A 6,745-nucleotide genomic window follows, 5' to 3' on the forward strand; every position below is an offset into this window, starting at 1 on the left:
ACAAACCATGGACTATTGTGCAGTAGGATTATTCAGTCTTCTGTATGTGGTAAAGCTTTCCTGTACTTACTTTGGTGGGAAACTCTGATAGCAAGTAGGCACCTGATGTTTCCCAAATATACACTGTACTGAAATCAGCAGAGGCAGCTTTATGGAGGCATCACTCCTCAAGGTCCCTTACGTCGCAGCGTAACCAATTACTTTAACCAATTGCACCATCTGCTGGTTGTATTTGAAAAAATTACAGGGAGTTTATTTTTTTATTTTTCCAGGTTATCAAATCAAATTAGGGCTTGTTTAAAAACAAAAGGTTTTCAGGAGCTCTGTTTAACGCGACCACTCACACAGCCATCTTGTACCGTCCCCAAATGGTTTTCGGGTGTAGCATCATCATCGTTAAACTAACCGGGTCCCCTAATTGGAAAATGTTATATGGACACTCGTGACCTGCAAACCGATATTTCATTTGAGAATTGTGGTCCCATTTTAGGCTATTTAGCAGATGTGCTTATCCAGAGCGGCTTACAGTGGCAATAAAGGTTAAGGGCCTTACTCATTATTATTTACTCAAGGGCACATCAACATATTATTATGTTCAACTAGTCCACTCAGGGATTAAAACGGGAGACCTTTCAGTTACTGGCCCAGGGCTCTTAACCGCTAGGCTACCTGCCACGGGTTAGGAGCTTGGTTAAGGTTTGGCTAAAGCTCGATGTTGGTTAGTTGTTTTGCAGGTCGGCAGTGTCCTTAAAGTCTCTTCCCCCCCTAATCCAATAGTGTGTGATTGTGGCCTGCAATTCGGGGCATTCCTGCATGCGGTGATTCCTGTTGGTCAAAAGATTCAATAAAAGTATTAGCAGACTTTTTCGCCCCCGCCTCCCATGTACCGGTGTCCTCAACAGGGACAGCACAGTGTCCTTCGCTCCCCTCTGCCTCTACATTTGATCCAATTTTCTTCGTCATATACTTCGTAAAAACAGGTTCCCAACAGCGCAGAGAGAGATAATGTAAAAGCAATGACACGTAATAATGACAAGGATTAATAGATACACCGTGTGTAACGTTAACTTAGCTATATGCAGAGGGTACCAGTCCGACTTGATGAGCACATACGAGGTAATAGATACACCATGTGTAACGTTAACTTAGCTATATACAGAGGGTACCAGTCCGACTTGATGAGCACATACGAGGTAATAGATACACCATGTGTAACGTTAACTTAGCTATATACAGAGGGTACCAGTCCGACTTGATGAGCACATACGAGGTAATAGATACACTGTGTGTAACGTTAACTTAGCTATATAGAGGGTACCAGTCCGACTTGATGAGCACATACGAGGTAATAGATACACCATGTGTAACGTTAACTTAGCTATATACAGAGGGTACCAGTCCGACTTGATGAGCACATACGAGGTAATAGATACACCGTGTGTAACGTTAACTTAGCTATATACAGAAGGTACCAGTCCGACTTGATGAGCACATACGAGGTAATAGATACACCATGTGTAACGTTAACTTAGCTATATACAGAGGGTACCAGTCCGACTTGATGAGCACATACGAGGTAATAGATACACCGTGTGTAACGTTAACTTAGCTATATACAGAGGGTACCAGTCCGACTTGATGAGCACATACGAGGTAATAGATACACCGTGTGTAACGTTAACTTAGCTATATACAGAGGGTACCAGTCCGACTTGATGAGCACATACGAGGTAATAGATACACCGTGTGTAACGTTAACTTAGCTATATACAGAGGGTACCAGTCCGACTTGATGAGCACATACGAGGTAATAGATACACCGTGTGTAACGTTAACTTAGCTATATACAGAGGGTACCAGTCCGACTTGATGAGCACATACGAGGTAATAGATACACCGTGTGTAACGTTAACTTAGCTATATACAGAGGGTACCAGTCCGACTTGATGAGCACATACGAGGTAATAGATACACCATGTGTAACGTTAACTTAGCTATATACAGAGGGTACCAGTCCGACTTGATGAGCACATACGAGGTAATAGATACACCTTGTGTAACGTTAACTTAGCTATATACAGAGGGTACCAGTCCGACTTGATGAGCACATACGAGGTAATAGATAGACCGTGTGTAACGTTAACTTAGCTATATACAGAGGGTACCAGTCCGACTTGATGAGCACATACGAGGTAATAGATACACCGTGTGTAACGTTAACTTAGCTATATACAGAGGGTACCAGTCCGACTTGATGAGCACATACGAGGTAATAGATACACCGTGTGTAACGTTAACTTAGCTATATACAGAGGGTACCAGTCCGACTTGATGAGCACATACGAGGTAATAGATACACCATGTGTAACGTTAACTTAGCTATATACAGAGGGTACCAGTCCGACTTGATGAGCACATACGAGGTAATTGATACAGGGCATTCGGAAAGGATTCAGACCACTTGACTCTTTCCACATTTTGTTACGCAACAGCCTTACTCTAAAATGTATTAAATCCCTCATCAATCTACACACAATACCCCATACATTTTTGCAAATTTAAAATATATCCAAAACTGAAATATCACATTTACATAAATATTCAGACACTTATATCTCAGAACTTTGTTGAAGCACCTTTGGTAGCAATTACAGCCTGGAGTCATCTTGGGTATGACGCTACATGCTTGGCACACATGTATTTGGGGAGTTTCTCCCATTCTTCTCTGCAGATCCTCTCAAGCTCTGTCAGGTTGGATGGGGAGCGTCCCTGTACAGTTATTTTCAGGTCTCCAATATGAAAAAGTAAATTGTCCTGAATACTTTCAGAATGCACAGTATTAGTAACAGAGAGTAAACAGTAGCAGAACGTGAAAGTAAAAGAAGTTAGTACAAAAAGGGTCAATGCAAATAAACACAGCAAAAAAAAGAAACATCCTCTCACTGTCAACTGAGTTTATTTTCAGCAAACTTAACATGTGTAAATATTTGTATGAACATAAGATTCAACAACTGAGACATAAACTGAACAAGTGCCACAGACATGTGACTAACAGAAATTGAATAATGTGTCCCTGAACAAAGGGGGGGGGGGGGGTCAAAATGAAAAGTAACAGTCAGTGTGGCCACCAGCTACATTAAGTACTGCAGTGCATCTCCTCCTCGTGGACTGCACCAGATTTGTCAGTTCTTGCTGCGAGATGTTACCCCACTCTTCCAACAAGGCACCTGCAAGTTCCCGGACATTTCTGGGGGGGATGGCCCTAGCCCTCACCCTCCGATCCAACAGGTCCCAGATGGGCTCAATGGGATTGAGATCCGGGCTCTTCACTGGCCATGGCAGAACACTGACATTCCTGTCTTGCAGGAAATCACGCACAGAACAAGCAGTATGGCTGGTGGCATTGTCATGCTGGAGGGTCATGTCAGGATGAGCCTGCAGGAAGTGTACCACATGAGGGAGGAGGATGTCTTTCCTGTAACGCACAGTGTTGAGATTGCCTGCAATGACAACAAGCTCAGTCCGATGATGCTGTGACACACTGCCCCAGACCATGACGGACCCTCCACCTCCAAATCGATCCCGCTCCAGAGTACAGGCCTTGGTGTAACGCTCATTCCTTCGACGATAAACGCGAATCCGACCATCACCCCTGGTGAGACAAAACCACGACTCATCAGTGAAGAGCACTTTTTGCCAGTCCTGTCTGATCCAGCAACGGTGGGTTTGTGCCCATAGGTGATGTTGTTGCCGGTGATGTCTGGTGAGGACCTGCCTTACAACAGGCCTACAAGCCCTCAGTCCAGCCTCTCTCAAACTATTGCGGACAGTCTGTGCACTGATGGAGGGATTGTGCATTCATGGTGTAACCCGAGAGGTTGTTGTTGCCATCCTGTACCTGTCCCGCAGGTGTGAGGTTCGGATTTACCGATCCTGTGCAGGTGTTACACGTGGTCTGCCTCTGCGAGGACGATCAGCTGTATGTCCCGTCTCCCTGTAGCGCTGTCTTAGGCGTCTCACAACATAGACATTACAATTTATTGCCCTGGTCACATCTGCAGTTCTCATGCCTCCTTGCAGCATGCCTAAGGCACGTACACACAGATGAGCAGGAACACTGGGCATATTTCTTTTGAGTCAGTAGAAAGGCCTCTTTAGTGTCCTAAGTTTTCATAACTGTGACCTTAATTGCCTACCGTCTGTAAGCTGTTAGTGTCTTTACGACCATTCCACAGGTGCATGTTCATTAATTGTTTATGGTTCATTGAACAAACATGGGAAACAGTGTTTAAACCCTTTACAATGAAGATCTGTAAAGTTATTTGGATTTGTACAAATTATTTTTGAAAGATGGGGTCCTGAAAAAGGGATGTTTCTTTTTTTGCTGAGTTTAGTTAAATAGTTAAACACATAGCTACCCGGACTAACTATTTATCAGTCTTATGGCTTGAGGGGTAGAATCTATTCAAGGTCTTGTTGGTTCCAGACTTGGTGCATCAGTACCGCTTGCCATGCGATAGCAGAGAGAACAGTCTATGACTTGGGTGACAGGAGTCTTTGACAATTTTTCGGGCCTTCCTCAAACACCACCGGGTATAGTGTTCCCGGTAGGCAGGGAACTCGTTCCCACTACCGTCTGTAGTGCCTTGCGGTCGCATGGCAAGCTCTTGCCATACCAAGCAGTGATGCAGCAGTCAAGATGCTCTCAATCGGATGTAGATCTTTGAGGATCTGAGGGCCCAGGCCAAATCTTTTCAGTCTCGTGAGGGGGAAGAGGCATTGTCGTGCCCTCTCCATGACTGTGTTGCTGTTTTAGGACTATGATAGATCCTTAGTGATGTGGGCACTGAGGAACTTGAAGCTATCAACCCGCTCCACTACAGCCTTGCTGGCGTTGAGGGAGAGAGAGGTTGTTGTCCTGGCGCCGCACCACCAGGTCTCTGACTGCATCCCTATAGGCTGTCTCATCGTTGTCGGTGATCAGGCCTACCACCGCCGTGTCATCTGCAAACTTAATAATGCTTTTGAAGTCGTGTTCCTTTTGTCCAAGTGGGAAAGGGCAGCTTGGCGTGCAATAGAGATTGTGTCATCTGTGGATCTATGGTGGTCTGGAAGCTTGCCAGCTGGTCGGCGCATACTCTAAGTACCTGTCCTGGTAATCCGTCTGGCCTTGCGACCTTGTGAATGTTAACCTGTTTAAAGGTACAGTTGAAGTCGGAAGTTTACATACACATAGAACTCATTTTTCAACCACTGCACACATTTCCTGTTATCAAACTATAGATTTAGGAAGTCGGTTAGGACATCTACTTTGTGCATGACCAGTACATTTTTCCAACAATTGTTTACAGATGGATTATTTCACTTATAATTTACTGTATCACAATTCCAGTGGGTCAGAAGTTGACATACACTAAGTTGACTGTGCCTTTAAAAAACTTGGAAAATTCTATAAAATGATGTCATGGCTTTGGAAGCTTGGGACCACGCAGCCGTCACACCGCTCAGGAAGGAGATGTGTTCTGTTTCCTAGAGATGAACGTACTTTGGTGCGAAAAGTGCAAATCAATCCCAGGACAACAGCAAATGACCTTGTGAAGATGCTGGAGGAAACAGGTACAAAATGATCTATATCCACAGTAAAACGAGTCCAATATCGACATAACCTGAAAGGCCGCTCAGCAAGGAAGAAGCCAGTGCTCCAAAACCGACATAAAAAAGCCAGACTACGGTTTGTAACTGCACATGGGGACAAAGATCGTACTTTTTGGAACAAAAATAGAACTGTTAGGCCAAAATGACCATTGTTATGTTTGGATGAAAAAGGGGGACGCTTGCAAGCCGAAGAACACCATCCCAACCGTGAACCACAGGGGTGGCAGCATCTTGTTGTGGGGGTGCTTTGCTGCAGGAGGGACTGGTGCACTTCAGAAAATAGATGGCATCATGAGGGTGGACAATTATGTGGATATATTGAAGCAACATCCCAAGACATCAGTCAGGAAGTTAAAGCTTGGTCACAAATGGGTCTTCCAAATGGACAATGACCCCAAGCATACTTCCAAAGTTGTGGCAAAATGGCTTAAGGACAACAAAGTCAAGGTATTGGAGTGGCCATCACAAAGCCGTGACCTCAAACCTATAGAAAATTTGTGGGCAGAACTGAAACAGAGTGTGCGAGCAAGGAGGCCTACAAACCTGACTCGGTTACACCAGCTTTGTCAGGAGGAATGGGCCAAAATTCACCCAACTTAATATGGGAAGCTTGTGGAAGACTACCCAAAACGTTTGACCCAAGTTAACCAATTTAAAGGCAATGCTACCAAATACTAATTGAGTGTATGTAAACTTCTGACCTACTGTGAATGTGATGAAAGAAATAAAAGCTGAAATAAAATCACTCTCTACTAGTATTATTTCACATTCTTAAAATAAAGCGGTGACCCTAACTGACCTAAGACAGGAAATTGTGCCACTGTTTTGTCACCAAAGCCCCATATACTACCTTCCAGCTGTTCCAAAGAGACACACACCTTCACCCTTGAGCTTACTTGACGCTGCCGTTCAGTCTTTCTGATGCATAGAAAAACCAGCTAGAATAATATCCATGTCCTTGTTCAGGATATTGTGGTTCTTCAGGTCCCGTTGATAGGACATTCTCAAAAGGAGCTCATTCAGTTTGTTCTCCTGTAATTGTACATTCGCCAATAGAATAGGGTGGAGGCAAATTATTTACTTGCCTCCG

This window comes from Oncorhynchus nerka, linkage group LG19 (assembly GCF_034236695.1).
Source record: "Oncorhynchus nerka isolate Pitt River linkage group LG19, Oner_Uvic_2.0, whole genome shotgun sequence".
In the NCBI taxonomy this organism is placed as follows: domain Eukaryota; kingdom Metazoa; phylum Chordata; class Actinopteri; order Salmoniformes; family Salmonidae; genus Oncorhynchus; species Oncorhynchus nerka.